At 32.9% G+C, this 15,989-nt stretch overlaps 1 long non-coding RNA gene across 1 annotated transcript in view; it reads right to left on the bottom strand.

Moving 5' to 3' along the window:
- LOC130455079 (uncharacterized) overlaps positions 1–13,774 on the bottom strand; it is a 66,638-nt gene extending 52,864 nt beyond the window's left edge. Inside the window, exons 1-2 of the long non-coding RNA XR_008912934.1 lie at positions 13,577–13,774; positions 2,401–2,483 (exon numbers count right to left, since the gene is read on the bottom strand). This is a non-coding gene — a long non-coding RNA (uncharacterized LOC130455079). The remainder of the gene's footprint in view (positions 1–2,400; positions 2,484–13,576) is intronic.
- Between the last annotated feature and the right edge of the window lie 2,215 nt (positions 13,775–15,989).

The raw sequence follows: 15,989 nt of genomic DNA, 5'->3' as shown, positions 1-15,989 counted from the left end.
TTGTCCTGGATCTGGGCATTGCTGATAATAAGACATTCATATTGCCTTGCTGTGTACAATGTTCTCCTGATTCTGCTCATTTCCCTTTGCTTCAATTAATATAAGCCTTTCCAGGTATTTTTTGATCATTTTATCATTGTCATTTGTTATGGCACAATATTATTCCATTACAATCATAGACCACAACTTGTTTAGTCATTCCCCAATTCACAAATATCTCTTTAGTTTCTAGTTCTTTACCACCACAAAAAGATCTGATATAAATATTTTTGTGCAAGTAGGTCCTTTTCACCTATCTTAAATCTCTTTGGGATTCAAACCTCATAATGGTATTGCTAAGTCAAAGATATTCATAGTTTTATGGCCCTTTGGTCATGGTTCCAAATTGTCCTCCAGAATGATTGGATCAGTTCACAGTTCCACGAATACTATATTAGTGTCCCGAATTTTCCACACTCTCTCCAATATTTATTATTTTCACTTTTGTCATACTAGCCAGTCTGAAAGGTATATAGTGATATCTCACTTAATTTGTACTTACCTAATAAATAGTAATTTGGAGCATTTTTTCATATTACTGAAGATATCATTTCTTCAGCTGAAAATTGCCCGTTCATATTCTTTGACCATTTGTCAACTAGGAAATGACTTGAGTTGTTATAAATTTGACTCTGTTTTCTATGTTTTTGAGAAATGAGGCCTTTGTCAGATATAGTTGCTATAAATCCCCACCCCCAGTTTGTCGTTTCCCTGTATTCTTGGCCTGTAACTTTGACTACACTAAATTAAAAAGGTTTTGTATAAGCAAAATCTTTTAAATTTAGTGTAGTCACAGTTATTTATTTTATATCATATAATGTTCTCTAAGTTTTGTTCAGACATAAATTCTTTCCTTATCTGTAGATCTGACAAATAAATTATTTCATGCTCTTCTAATTTGTTTATGGTATTACTGGTGACTTCTTTAGCTTAGAATTTGTCCTCTGGTTCTAAGACCTCTGGGCAGTTTTTTTTTTTTTATAATTTGTAAAATTTGATGCATAGGCTCCTTTTTTTTAATAACCATGACTTTCAGGTATTCCAATATTTCTAAAATAATCTCTCCTTGCTCTCTTTTTTAGGTCCATTTTTTCCTATGAGCTATTTCACATTTTCTTCTATTTCTTCAAAATCATAGATTTGTTACCTTCCACCTGATCAATTCTAATTTTTAAAGAATAATTTTCTTCAGGGAGGTTGTCTCTCTTTTATCAATTGAATAATTTAGATTTGGGGAAGTTATTTTCTTCACCATTTTTCTTTATCTCTTCTACCAATACTTATACATTGATTATTTTCCTTTCCTATTTTTTTGCATTTTTCTCATTTATTTTCCCAAATTTTTCCTTTTCTATTCTTGCTTGATTTAAAAAATAATTCTTCTTTCCCCACCTTTTTCTTTAGTTTTTTTTAAAGGAATTCTTGATAAGCTTGTGTTCAATCTTCATTTTACTTTGAGACTTTGTGTATAGATATTTTCAAGGCATTATCTTCTTCTGAGTTTGTGTCTTGAGTTTCTCTATAACCCTAATAGACTTGTATTGTTCTTATTTTCCCAGTCTATTTCTTGACTTTAGATTTTATGTTAAGTAAAGCTTTAATCACCTATGGGAATAGGGTGGAATGGCAGGCCTCAGACTTAGTATTTTATATTTTTCTTTTGCTATAACAATTAGGTTCGAGACCTGTAAGCTTTTGGTGCTTCCAAAGTGATATAATCTTAGGAGAGGTCTAGACATTGACCTCCTGATCTGAATTTTGGTCCTTGCCCAGATAGGACCCTTACTTCCACACAACTACAACTGTTCCTCTTCACCCTAGAACTATGACTCACAATTGGATAATGGAAAATAGAGATACCAAATGGCACTCAATCTTCCACCTTGTGCTAGCACTGGGGTCCCATTGATTCTCTTTATCACCAGGTTTGCAGTCCCCTTACTGTCACTGGGTTTTCAATGCTCCAAGTGATGTTGCCAGTGCTACTAGAACCTTTAAGATCACAGCCACTTTCTCTTTCCTACATTCCCAAACAATCCAACCACAAAGTCTTCCTAGCTTTTCATTCTGTCTTCCTAAACTGGGAAAATGACTTATTATGGCTGTTTCTTGAGTTTTCCATTTCTAATCACAGAGATATGTTTTGAGGTTCTTTTTTAAGTTGTTTTAGAGAAATGTGTTGGAAGCATTCAAAAAAAAAATGCTGGTCTCACTCTACCTTCTTGACTCTGCTCCCTTTTAGTACCCTTTTATACTTTTAAAAATTATTAAAGACCCTTATCCCAAAGAATGAATAGGGATTATAATTTTAAACATGTCCTATATTAGGGACTGAAATAATATAACTTTGACTTTACATACCTCTTTAAAGAGTGTCAGAGATGTTATAGGGTCTTCAATCCACATCTGGAAAATTGTTGACCTTTCCATAATTGTTTCTTCATCTATTAAAGTAAAAAGGGGGTGGGCAACATGGCCTGTATATTTCCTCTCAAATTCATTGTAAAAAAAGACAATTTGAAAAGTAAGCAAGTAATATCCTAGTTGAATTGTCAGTCTTTGTGATGACTAATAGCTTATACATTAGATTGAGCGACAATACTAACAATTTAATATAGCTAAGAAGCAAATGTGGTTCTAATCTCCATCAGTATACTGCTACTCCAAAATGGTATATTCATTTTTTAAAGCATGAACACATGACTTTTGACTGCTAGTTTTCTGACTCTAATCATTCTTCCTTCCATATTGCTATTTGCTACTGACATGCAAATAAATTTACCACTTATGTTAACTTCCCCATTCTTGAGATAGAAATCTTGAGCCCAATTGCTGAGTTAAATACTGTCAGGAGAGTCATTCACACCTAGCATTCAGATACTTTGGAAAATACTGTTGTTTACAATATCAGTGTCAATTATTTTAGTGCCATATGTCCTGCCATTATGGGCTCAGAATCATTTTTGCTTTATATTTTCATGTCAAAGGAAACCTTAGGAAGGACCAAAGGAAAAAAATATGGCCACCCTAGTAGATACTCCCTTAAATTCTTTGAAAAAGAATTGCTCTTAATTTCTCTTTGTAATTCAATTTAATTTTCTCTCCAACTCTGTTATTTTAGATACCTTCAGAAAGAAGCCAAATGATCTTACCAGACAATTTGAATAGTTCTTCCATCTCGTTGATAAATATAAAATACCCTTTAATGAATTGTTATATCTAACCTAGATTGATACATAGGTAGACAAAGAAATATAATACTTTCATTGTTTATCTGATTTTATAAAACAACATTTGTTTTATTTTGTTGTAGATTTCAAATCATAAAAGGATTATCTTTTTTTACAATATTTATAACAAAAATATACTCTATCAAAGGTTGAATATTTCAACATCTGAGAAGTTAGATCATGTTACAGCCCTCAAATATATGGCACATATGTTCCTAGCATATAGACTTTCAATTTTGTTAATTATTCTTTGATTTTGAGAATTTCTATTTTGTTTATTAAGGTGTCTTATTTTGTTAGTTTCATAAATTATGTTGTTTTGTTTTATTTCATTATGGATATCTAATTCAGTGATCTGTTTTTAATTTTTTTATTAATTAAAGAGATTGTCACTGTACTTTTAATGAATTATGTGACTATCAAGGGGGATACTAATTTGAAAAGGGCATGTTTTGGAAAATGTCTATTCCTTTCTCATATTTTACCTGATTACCATTGAGGCAAGATAAAAAAACAGATAATTTTCATAAAAGTTTTAAACTTCATTATTATTTTCTATACAATATTGTGTTCACAAAGGTTCTTTAAAGATGAGATAAGCATATGGGTCAATGTTAACTTCTGTCTTCTTTATTGAACCTTTTCTTTGTTAACAACATCCATGATTTTTCTGTGATTTAATATCATTATTCTTTAAAATACCTAGAGAATTAATTTATCAGTGCCTTCAAAATTTCACTACATCAATCATCAGACTACTCCATGTTTTTTGGGTCTAAACAGTTATCTATCATTTTTTTGCTTTTTTTTTCAATTCTATGTCTAACACTAGGAATTATAATGTTAGAGTCTATATGTGATGTGTGAATATGAGATCCCCTACTATCCATGATGATATATGTAATATATATGCTTATATATATATAAACTTTATATACATATATTCGGTTCTGATAGTGTACCCCTATTCTTTAAACTTCTGATCTTATTCATCCTAGGCTAACAAAACTATACATCTTTGATCTTTTGGTTTTGCTATGATTCTGTGTAAAATTCCCAATGCTATACTTTGGGATAATGTGCAAAATTGCGGATGTCATTGGGCAGTATCCACAGTATATCAGAGGAAGTACACATTTTGCATGCATGATACTGAATATATACACCTTTATTCATCACATTTGGGCAAAAGTCTTGGATCAAAGAATTCATTCTAACAGGTATAGCAAACTACTCAGTGAAATTCCATTCTACTTCTGTATATTTAGTACCTATTGACTGTATCTTTAGCTCAAATTATACTATATAAGGGTGAAGCAATTAAGACTCAAGGTCTTCAGTTGCCAATTGGAATCTGGCTTTATTGTGAGACCAGCCCTCTCTCAATAAACTTATTTCTTTTGGTCTCAGATTCTTTGTTTTATCTTTGGTGTCTTGGCTAATAAATTTCTGCCACAGATGGTTCCATTTTCATTCATAGAGAAAGGAATTATGAAAATGGTGACATTTAAACTTTTTTCAACTGTTTGTTACCTCTTTTCAGAATCATACTTAATTGTGCTAGAGATTATCTAGCTTAATTAGGATTTGTGTTAAATACAGGAAGTTAGTTGTTTGGTTTATTTTTCCCACTTCAGTGTTGTTTGATCATTTATTAAGTGATATCATCCACAACCTATCCATTTCCCCTATTTTGCAAATAAATTTATATTCTAAAGCATTATAGTCTATACCTTTCATAGCTTTCTGCTTGAGAGGACAACTAATTGTTGAATAGCTCAGACAATTATTTTATTTATCGTTATTTTAGCATTATAATGACTTTAATATGCATTATATCATGTCATTTCTATAATTTATAATTATATATTATATTTATTCTTTTTATATTTGAATTATAATTTTTTGTTATAATAGTTAATAATTCTTAATGACTCTTCATCACACTGAGTACTTTACACTGATAAAACCTCTTAGTAAATGACTATGGGTCATATGTTGATATCAGTTTTTTATCCTTTTCTCATTCTTCAACAGAAATAATATTTTGAATAAGTCAAATTCAACTTCTTTAAATGAATAGTAGGTCTGTCCATTTTTATTCATTCTTCTAATTAAGTGTTATTGTTCATATTTACCCTAATAAATTAGTGTGGAAAAATTGTTTATTCATTAATGACTCTTTAATATTTCATTCTCTTTAAGATATTCTCAAATTCATTTTATCTTTATTTTATTAAGTGCCTATATCTATGACCTTTCTTTCTTTAGGAAAAATATTCATAATACAGTATATAGGAGAAAAACCTTATGAATTTAACAATAGGCTCTTGTTTCCTGATTCGGACCAATATTTAGATAAAGAGGAAGAGAGATGAGAGAGAGAGAGAGATGAGAGAGAGATGAGAGAGAGAGAGAGAGAGAGAGAGAGAGAGAGAGAGAGAGAGAGAGAGAGAGAGAGATCCTTGTTTTGAAGATGTTGGATACATGAAATATTCTTTTAATTTACACAATGTATTTTAGCACATAAACTTCAATTATCTTCATGGTAGTCTTTTATTGTAATCATCATGAGCACTTCAAGTTGATATGTTCCAATGTTCCATGAAATTATGTTTCTTATTGCTTTTGATTAAAAAATAAACTCCAATAAAGCGGTTTGACCAAAAGATAAATGTATCAATTACTATAATGTATCACAGAAGAAAATAATTCATATATATATATATATATATAATCTTTTATACTTTATAGGACTATCTTCTCATGAGAAATCTATGAAGTTAATAGTATAATTATCACCCTTCCTTTATAGAACACTAAATAAGATATTGAAGAGATTAAATAATTTTCCTATGTTCCTACAATATAAGAACTTGGATTCAAGCTATAACTCTTTGACCTTAAGTTTAAGAACATTTATACTACACCATTTTGCTTCTTGGATCTATACAGCAAATGGTATGCTATAAAGAGTGCTAAACTTAGAATCAAAAGAAATCCTAGTGGTATTAAAGTTTAAAACTACACTAAAACTTCTAGGATGCACTATGTAATCCCTTATCTCTCACTCTATTTTTTGCTGTCATATATGTCTTCTAATGCTCTTCTTTTCTTCTGTCAATGGCGCTCCTTCTCTTCCCTTACCCCATTTTCGGATGTTTTTGTTAAACATCTTACATTTATAATAAATGGCATTGAAATAACATCCCATTCATGGACTCTCTGAATCATTTTTTGCTTACTCATTCCCTAGATCTGATTTTTCTGATAGTATAACTTTTATGTAATTTTCTCCTCTACATCATACATTGAGATGTATTTTGATGGCCCTCATAGGATATGATTATGATGATTCCTACCTTTTTCCATTAGGTAGCAGAAGAAAATGATAGAAAAACTATGGTAGCTAAACCATCTCATATTAAAAGCCATAAAGGATGAAAAAGGGATAAGAAATAATTGATAATAATAAGCAAAAGCAGGATACAATGAAGTTGCTTCACTATTAAATGACAGAAACATTTGTGCCAAATATGAGGCCAAAACTTCATTATGGCTATTTTCTTTGTAATGTACCTGTCATTGATTCAAGTCTTGCTCATTTTAGATCACAACAACATATTATTACTTGTTTGTATCTGGAAGAGAGGTCCATTTTAATAATTGACTTTGAGGAAAAAAAACACTTTCAGGTTTGCAAAGTATTTTCCAGTATCTCCAATTCAGTGACAGTGTTCTCTTTACTCTTCCTCAAACAAGTTACTCCACCTCCTAATTCTGGGCATTTTCTGTGACTGGCTCTCATATCTGGAATGCAAAACTTCCTCACCTCTGCCTCCTGGCTTCCCTGGCTTCTTTAAATCCCAGCTAAAATCCCACTTGTACAGGAAACTTTTTGTAATCCCCTTAATTTTAGACTTTAGTGTCTTAATCTCTTTATCCTTTAAAATCTAGCATATGTAATATTTGTATAATTATTTAGAAATGTTGATAGCTCTAATAGTTCCCTATTAGACTATCAGATCCTTGAAAGAAAAGGCTATATTTTACCGTTTTTGTATCTGTAGCACTTATAATAGTTCTTGGCAGGTTAAAGACACTTAAAGTTTTTTTCAATAGATATTATATAAATACAACATGTTATTCTGTCATAATAAGTATATATAACACAATTATTATATAATTTCACATGTATGTTTATTGACATTATCATTCTGGCTTTCATCAATAGTCCTTTCCTTAGTACCCATCAGGTACCCAGAGAACTTATTCTATCTCTGGCTGTAGAATCTACAACCGCTTTTTCAAATAAAATGCCAATCTCAAGATGATTCCTTCCTCTTCAACATCAAAATGTATTTATCCTATGTCTAATCCTTTCAAATTACTGTACTTTAGCTAGAAGTAATAAATTAACCCATGTGAATAATTGTTAATATTTAAGTTTATTAACTTTAACAGTTAATATTTGAAATTTTAATGTTACTGATGGTAGTAGAATTATAAAAAAGAGAAGACACCTCAGTGGTCACCTAGATCAATGCCTCTATAGTAGAGAAATCTTTCCTATAATTCCACTTAAAAGTGTTTATCCAGTCATACATTTTCATGTCCAAGGATGGGGATTTCCTATTTTGGGGAAGGTAGTTAATTCCATTTTCACATAGCCCTATTATGGAGCAGTTCTTCATAATTTTGAGTTGAAACATTGGTAGGCATTTTACTTTTTGGAGATACATAAAAATATACTTTTGAGATAATGCCTTTTCTACAGGTGGAATATCTTTAGTTTCATCACATTTTCTTTATAATGGCATCATTTCCATTCTTCTTGTTGTACTGGTCAACCTCATTTCAAATTGTTTCTCCAAAAATGGAACACCTAGAACTAAATGCAATGTTCTAGTCATGCTACAATCATCCCAAAACACAAGGAGAATATCACCTCCTTTGTTCTGGATAATATTCTAATAAGTGAAGCTTAAGATCAGGTTACTTTGGGTGTGGGAGGTTGCCATCTCATTTTTTAACTCCTGTTGAGTTTTCAATTCTCGAGAATCTTCGTCACCTGAATAGCTACCACATATAAGGATTTTTAACAATCACATTTCTTCCTTCCATCTATCATTTGATGTTACTTTATTCTATAAGTTAGAAACAAAATAATAATAATAATCCACTACAGTTACTTCAAATACCTGTTACACTAATCTTCATTACTTGAATGGAATTATCTAAACCATTTTACTCTTAGGATAGCAATAATCTGCATGTGGATTTAATATACAAAACAGCCTCCACACATTTTCCATTTAGAATGAATGCAGTTTAAATGATATTTAATTTTAGAACTCTAGTTATAAGGTGCCTTCTGTTTAGAAGTCCTGCTGTTTCAATGTGATTTTATTTTTTTAAAAAACTGCAGTTGCAAATCCTATTTGCTCCAGCTTGAATGAGTCTTTTGTACAGAATTCGAGCTGTTACCAGCTCCCTCCTTTTCACCTTGCTACATTACAAGCATGTCTTCAATTAGGACATTTCAAGCCGCTCATTATAAAATCCCAAAACACTAATTCCTCTTTGTAGTTTTGAACAGTTAAAATATTTTGAAGTCTGAGGTCCTGCTGCTCTTAGGAGTTTGGAGTTGTCCACTGGAAAGAGAAGAGGTGTAGGTATGGTCAACCAAATTTTAAATGTTATCATTTAGAACAATTGTATGAGATAAATAAGTGGCATAGTCAACATACCTTTTGAGATTTAATCTCAGTAATTCATTAGGGTTTTAAATAATTATTACATCTGGCCTCTCTTATTAATATTTTCTTTAGAGAGAAAGTAAAGATTTATTATAAATATATATATTAGTTGTTCAGGAATCAGTGAAGGTTGGCTGAAAAGTTAGAAAATAAAAGTGACTGAGAAGCAGGTAATATCTAAGAGAGTCACTAGAATCTCATCCTTCTGTTCAAGGATTTGAAAGCATAAGGATTTACAACATAAAAATCTATGTCATTTTCAATTCATTGTAATTCCTTCTTCATCTAGTTCAAATAAGCCCTGTCTCAGAAAAACCTTTAATAATCATCATATTGACATTTCATCTGCTAATGAGCCAACATTTCTTCTGCCATCATTTTCACCTCAGAGCTCATAGTACATCCTTTCACATCCCATTACAATCACACAAACACACACACACACAGACATACACACACAAAGTGTTGCTGGCTGCATTTTAGATCTAAAAGTCATTTTTCCTTTTTAGTAGGCTAGTATGTACAAGTACCCATAATGCTTTTCTCCCCCTAACACACACACAAAGACAGATACACATTGATTGTTTACATTGTGTTTTGTTTTATACAGGTAAAAGCACAGGGTTTTATGAATATTTTTTTTACTCTGACTTATCTAATTATTTCACCTAATTAACAATCTTAGTGATACAGTATGATACATTGGTGAACGTACTGGATTTGGAAATGGAAGATCTAAGTTCAAATCAAAGACCTGTTGCTTAATACTTGGATAACCTTGGGCAAGTAACAACTTTGGTGGATCACATTTTCTTAACTCCCCAAAATGAGGAAGTAGAACTAAATGACTGTGTTTCTCTTTCTATGGTAAATGTATGATCCTTTATCATCTTTTAGTTTCATGTAGAACTTTGACAAATAGTTAAGTGCTTCTTGCAGAAAAGAAGAGGGCAGAAAACATGAGTATTGCCTTTTTAACAAGGGGAGTATTAACCAAAAGAACCATTGAAAATAAATATTTGGGATGCTTTTTGACCAGGAGCATGTAGATGAGTAAAGGAATGGTGATCTTAGCAGAAATGTCAGTGTCCCTGAGACATGACAAAATTCTATAGAGTGGAGGGGTAGAGGATGATGTTTAGTAGCAATTTAACTGGACTCATGATCAGTTGGGAAAATTAAGGATTTGATTCTAATGAATCGAGTAGGGGTCTTACAGACAACTGAGGAGAAGAAGCCAGTACGGTTGGAGAATAACTGTGAATTAGATGACCTCAATCTTCATTGTAAGTCAGGGAACATCAAATCACTGGAACATTCAGCTAGTCTAGTAGTAAGTTAGAATAGCTAACCTAGAAGAGAAGGTTGGGATTTGTCAAGCTGTATCTTTGACTTTGGAAATGGTACTAGAGCCAAAGTCCAGAGGAACTTTTGTGCATATGTAACAGTAAAAAGAATAAAAAGCTATAGACCCTTAGATGAGGTAACAATAATATTAATAATAATAATAATAAATAGATAGAATTTATATGATACTTTATATATTACAAAAATCTTTGCTTGTGACAAATCTATGATGTTTGATCATTTTCATTTTATAAATAAGTAAACAGAATCACAAAGATAAGTGACTGACTCAGAATTACATATATTATTGGGGGCATATAAGAATCCAGGTTTTCTGAATCTAATAGGAATGATAACTTGACATTTACATAGCACTTTCATGTCTTCAAAGGATTTTACTTGCATAATGATATTTGATCATCGCACCATCCCTGCAGATAAGTGCTATGGTTATTATCATCTCAGAATCACAAATTTTAAGAGTTAAATGGAACTTTGGGAGACATAAAAGAGGTAATCACTGTAAAATACCCAACAAATTGTCATTCATCTTATGCTTGAAGACCACCAAGGTAGTGGTATCCACTACATCTTGAGCCATACTATTTGACTTTTTAGTAGCTGTAATTGTTAATAACTTTTTCCTATAAAGATTAAAATTGCCTCTTTGCATCTTCTTTGCATAGCCCCTAATTCTCCCATCTAGGGCCAAACAACAGTAGGCTAATATGCCCTCCAGATGATGTCCCCTCAAATATTAAAAAAAATTATGGTTCTCCATGAATATTTTTAAGACTTTCATCTTCCATCTTACCATCCATATAGTATATTGGTTCCAAGGCAGAACAGTAAGGGCGAGGCAATAGGGGTTAAGTGACTTGCCCTGGGTCAGTCAGCTAGGAAACATCTGAGAGATCCCCATGAGTCTTATCTTATTGTTTAAAATATATAATCTTTTTGCCCAGTCCATAAATGATTCATAAAGTCATAAATCAAAGTCCTTCACCATCCCCCTTCACCCACTCTTGCTAGTCTGTAACTTATTCTTAACTTATACAGTTAAAAACTGAACCAAGTACTTAAGATGATATCTGAGAGCAAAGTATTTAGGTGTTCATTTTCCTGATCCTGAAAGCTATTAGATATTATATATTTTGGCTGCCAGTTGACAGCATTGACTCATGATGAGGTAATATGGCTCATTTTACTCATATGGAAACGTAGGCTCAAAAGAGACAATTTGATCAACCTATGTTCACCCATAAATATGAAAGATGGGATTTGAGTTCAAGACTATGACAACCAGACCAGTGTGCTTTCAACTATGCCCACAAAATCACTTGGGCGGGTACCACTGGGGATAGGAATAGAAGGGGGACCCTAAACATAGAGATCTACTGGCCAATTCTTCTTGGTTCCAGCTCTCAATTGCTTAAGGCTATTTGATCACCTTGAATTGCAAAATTCCTATGATTCTCCCCATCCCCTAACACATACCCTATATTAGTCTGTTCTTCTATATTGGTCATCTAAGTTCTTTAGCATGATTTGTAGGACTATAAATATTTGTAATGGGTTCTATTTTTCTTGACTTCTAAATAGGGGAAGAAAATGGGGAAGGAGAGAATTTCGAACTGAAAATAATATATTGTTGAATTTTTTAAAAAGATAGCAAACTTTTAAAAAATGAACATATTTCTTTACCAGTGATTTTCCAAGAGTAGGTCAAAGTACTCTAGTCCCCTTAATGTACTCTAGTATCTAAGTTTCCTAGAGTACTAAGAATTTGGATGGATCCAGGGTCATATGACAAATAAATGTCCAATTCAAGACTTGTATCCAGGTATTCTCTGAATATAAGGCTTTCTTTCTTTCCTCTTTTTTTTTTCCTTTTAAACCCTTACCTTCTGGTTCCAAGGCAGAAGAGTGGTAAGGCCTAGGCAATGGGGGTTAAGTGACTTGCCCAGCTAGGAAGTATCTGAGATCAGATTTGAACCATCTCAAGGCCTGGCTCTCAATCCATTGAGCCACCTAGCTGCCCCTATCAGACTTCTCTTCTATTCATTTTACCACAATTCCTTAGTAGTCAAGAATTTTCACATGAAAAAGAAGGAACTTGGGCAAGTCATCTATCCTTTGTGCCTCTCATATTACTCATTCACAAATGAGAGCTTAATTAGATGGCTTCTAAATTTATAGACATAGAACGAGGCTGCCATCTAGTCTACTCTTCTCTTTTTTGGAGATGAAGAAACTGAGTTACAAATAGGTGCAATAATCTGCCCAAGATCACATACATAGAAAAAGGCAAAGTGAGGAATCAATCCAGATGCTGCAACAAGTTCAGGTATGGTACCATGTTGCTTCCCTTCAAGTTAAAGATAACTTTCTTGTTTCCGAAATAAGAAATTGAAATAACAGTGTAATGAGGAAAAGGGGGACTGGTTAATGGGGGCAAGACCTGGGTTCTCTGTCACAATAGGAAGATGAAAAGATGCATAAATCTAGAGTCATTTTTTGGCAAATCAATCTGAAAAAAAAATAATGAAGAATGAGTCTGATGTCTTTTTGCTGCTTCTTTATCTGCAGCACTTTGAGGAAGGCACTACAATCCTTGTTTTCATCTACCTTTACTTTTCTGCTTTGCACAGGCTCTTATCAAATCGAACTACTCTTGTAAAATACACTCTTCCTCTTCCTTTCCTGAGTCTGCCTGGCTAAGCTCAGTTGCCAGAGGCAGGCTTTACTTATGAGTTGGAAACCGCTGTAATTCTATCTTTATGGTGTTTTCATTGTTTACATGAGAATAATCCAAATAAACAGAAAATCATTCAGCTGTAAACCTCCCCTTGGCTAAAATAGGTCCAAATAAAGCATTTTCCTGAAATGAACTGTCTGCCAGTGTAAGGGAAATTCAGAGGTAAAGGGATTAACATGCTGAGCAATGTTTCTCCTTTCCTCTCATCTGCTGCCTTGGTTTCCCATCTCTAGTTGTCCCAACTCTACTAGCCCGTCACAGTCATTGCTACTACCCTCAGACTTCCCTCTGAACCCTGGGTGGTTCTGATTCTTCAAAGTATTTTAGCCAAGAAAAAAAAAATCTTTTCCTTTCAGTTTAGCTAGAAAAGGAATGAGAAAATATGTCTGTCAAGTCAATTTGTAGTTGGGTATTAGTTAAGTAATCTGTATTCTATTACTTACCTCCAGTTATTCCCATGCTTTTCTGTTTTTCTTATGTTTGTTTCTCCCTTAGTTACTTCATAAATATCCTTTGGGAACATTGCTGAACAAAAAAGAGAATCAGAACTTGTCCCTCTGGATCTAGATGGCTCAGGGGAGTCAGAATATCTCGATTAATAATTAGTGACTGTCCCAGTTTAGAGACCTACTGGATTGGGTTCAGTTAGGAAAAGAACAGAGCAAGAGAAGACGAATGAGAGACAGCTAGATTTCTTTTTAATCTGAGATTATAGGGTCATAAATATAGAGATAGAAGGAACTTAATCACAACCCTCTAATTTTAAAGATAAAGATTTAGAATTCAAATGACTTACCCAAAGTCACACCAATATTGTGTCAGAGGTGAGATATGAACTCAGAGCCTCCAGCTGTAGGTTTTTCCTCTCTCTCAAATTTATTGCACCAATACCAAATATAGAACTTCACTTGTTTCTTCCCATTCTCCATCTCCTTTGACTATTGTGTGTATGATAAAACATAAACTAAAAATGTCTCTTTTTCTAACTCTTCTCTATTTTCCCTTGACTCCCTGTGTCACATTTTTTTCTTTTTCCTCAGACAAAATGTAATTTAGCCTCTTCTGAAAGACACGTCTATCCTGTGATGGTCTTCTGTGTTGCTGTCTTTGTTTTCTTCTCCTCTCCTTGACTCATATAGCACAGATACATTCTATAACTATCTTTACTTTCAGAAGTTTTCTAGTTTGTTGGATGAATCTACTACTGATGATAATAGATAAGAATTACACAAATTGAAGAAATATGGACTAGTGATTTGCCCTTATAGACATAATGGTTAAATAGAGAAAGTAGCATTTTTACCAAGGGTCACAGTATTATATTAGCTCAGTTGCCTGGTCTTGAGAAAGTGATGGATAAAATGTTTATAATACAAATTAAACTTAAAAACATAAAATAAGTGTACTTTTTTCTTCTGGAGAGCTAGTTATTAAACATTTATCATTTATTCTGGGTAGTAGTGGTGATGGTAGAAGAATTGACTGCAGAGCCCTTAGACCTCAGCAATTGAGTTGTGGTATCCTAAAGAAGTCAGGCCAAAATGATGAAATAAGAAACTCTCAAGGCCCTCTCGCCATCCTCCAAACAGCCACAGAATAACCAAAATGCTTCAAAACAAATATTAGAGTGGAAGAACAACCAGAAAAATGTGTGAGCAGTACTCTAGTCCAGAACAATATGGAGATTCAGCAAGGAGAACTCATCTCACTGTGGTACAAGAAGAAAGTGCTGAACAAGTCTCAATAGAACTTGGAACCCATACAGTGCAAGTGGCAGGGGAAAGCACACAGATATTTTGATAGTGCCTCAGAAGGGTAAATGCTGAAATCAGCATAATACAGAATAAGCAGCACTGAGAGGAAAGTAACCTGGCATAGTCCAGCCAGAATAGAGGACAGGTGCCACCCAGAATAGGCAGAAGTGAAAGGACATGATTCCAACAAGGTCCATGCTTGATGAGACTAAGCAGAACCTAACTGTAACCAAATGAACTGAACAACTGCAAATTTCCATACAGCGAGTCAATCGACCTGCCTCTGCAGAGTGCTCAATATGAGACCACTTAAGAGCTGAGCCAATCCTAGGCACAGTAGAAGCGTGGGATAGCACCCCTTCCACTCCAGGAATGGAACTAAGTTTCAGCATATAGACAAAATCAAGGGAAAAATAGCCCCCAAATGAGCAGATGACAGAGAAAAAGATTGACAGTAGAAAATATTTCAAAAGAGATGATCAAAATAAGTACAGCAATACAAAATGAAAATGTATGATGCCTCAAAAGAAAAAAAGAAAGTATATCAAACCCAAAATGAACTCTAATGAGAGCTCAAAAAAAGACTGAAATACAAATAATAAGAAACTTAGAAGAAAAATTTGAAAATTAAACCAAAAAAATCAATATCTAAGAACAAAAACTTACTGAAGAAAATAATTAACCCTAAAAGGAAATATTATATCTCAAACAGGAAAATAACTCCCTAGGAAAGGAAGTAAAAACAGCAAAGAAAAAAATAGCTCCCTAAAAATAAGAATTGGACAACTGGAAGCTAATAACTTCATGAGAAAATAAAAATTCAAAGAATGAAAAAAAAGAGAAGAAAATTTTAAATCTCTCATGGAAAAACAACTGACCTGAAGAATAGATACAGAAAAAATAATTCAAGAATCATTGAATTGCCTCAAAACCATGATAAAAATGTACCTATACACCATATTGAAAGTTATAAGGGAAAATAAGAGAAAATTTCACTGATGTTCTTGAACAAGAGGAGAAAATATAAAGAATTCACCACCCTCTATAAGAAACCACAAATTTAAAAATCCTAGGACTATTAATCTTGAACAAAGGAAGAAAA

This window comes from Monodelphis domestica, chromosome 6 (genome assembly GCF_027887165.1).
Source record: "Monodelphis domestica isolate mMonDom1 chromosome 6, mMonDom1.pri, whole genome shotgun sequence".
Classification (NCBI taxonomy): Eukaryota; Metazoa; Chordata; class Mammalia; order Didelphimorphia; family Didelphidae; genus Monodelphis; species Monodelphis domestica.
This window is presented reverse-complemented; position numbering and strand designations above follow the sequence as displayed.